Consider the following 1,470-nt stretch of genomic DNA (forward strand, 5'->3'; position numbering starts at 1 on the left):
TGATGGTGGTGGTGGTGGTGGTGGTGATGGTGATGGTGATGTTGATACTAATTAAACCAATACCAATACCACCACCACCAACAACAATTCGTGCACAGGTCTGTTTGCCTGAGAACTGAACATCGCCAGGACGGTCTTAACTCTGTTAAGCCTTCCTCTACCCTGCCCTATGGTGACCTAGGCTCGACTTTAATTTGAGACTCAGACGAGTATTCTTTTACTTACTGAGTTGTGTGGGGATTACTAGTCACGGCCCCCTTTCGATAGGAGGACGACGATACGAAAAAAAATTGTGAAACGGTATGGGTTTAACGCCCCTATTAACACTATTAGGTTATTTAAGAGGCGGGTGCGATGGCGGAGAGGTTGGTGTGCTCATCTCCGAAGCGGAAAGTTCGGGTTTGAGCCTCGGTTCGGACACGAATTTTTTTCGCCACCTCCTGCCCACCCAGCAGTAATGGGTACTTGACTTCGAGTTGGGGAAGTAATCGTGGCGTGGAAAGGAACTGGCCATCGTACTACAATATGCCGAAGGCCCAGGAAGTTGTCTCACTAACAAGGCAATCCCCAGTGTCCGGATCGGATGCGGGAACAACTGTACTTTAATAGGCGGGACCTCCAAGTTTAACGTCTATCTCCGAACGGACTTAGCCAAGTGGGAAATTCGTGTAAAGTGTCTTTCCCAAGGACACAACGTCGGACCGAGCTGAGTCTTGAACCCCCAAACCTGCGATCTCACGAGTACTAGTCCGGTAGCCTAACCACTACACCACCGCCGCCATTACGATGGTACAACTGGATAAGATTTTTTCACCATGCACGAATCGAACGTACACCCTCTGGGAGTTAGGCGAAGAGCTTCAACATCATTCATTACATTATGCTTTGTGTGAACATTTAGATGGACGAGTGGACCAGAACACAGTGCGGTGATTTTGAAAGGAGATAGAAGGAGCAGACCACACGACAGAACTCATACTACATGTTGTGCCTTTGAACTGATGGTTGAAGGGCTCCATAGCAAAATGCATTGCATTTATATCCGATGACTCGATCCAAACTGAGAAGGAAAAAAATGGGGCGGGAGGAGGTGGGGAGGGGGGGGGGGGGGGAGTGGGTGGACTTTAAAGTTATTCTCTAGAAAAAGAAGTATGAACAAACGTGATTTTATCATACTAATAAATATTGGAAGGTGCAATATATTTTGAGGGAAAAAATACTTTTGATGATTCTTATCATAGGCCTATCCATAAGAAAATTGTATGGTGTACTCGAAAGATGAAGAGATACAGGTTGCCATAGTGATTTGTTGTGTCTTTGAAAACGTCATTTGACACTACAGCTACAGTACGTTTCCTCACTTCGCTCACGTGTGAATGGGTACCCGGCCAAGTGAGCAAAAGCTTGCCTCGGTACCCGGCCACAGACAGCGAATTATGTTCTCGGTATGTCATTGTTTTAGCCCCTGGG

This window comes from Aplysia californica, unplaced genomic scaffold (assembly GCF_000002075.1).
Source record: "Aplysia californica isolate F4 #8 unplaced genomic scaffold, AplCal3.0 scaffold00011, whole genome shotgun sequence".
In the NCBI taxonomy this organism is placed as follows: Eukaryota; Metazoa; Mollusca; class Gastropoda; order Aplysiida; family Aplysiidae; genus Aplysia; species Aplysia californica.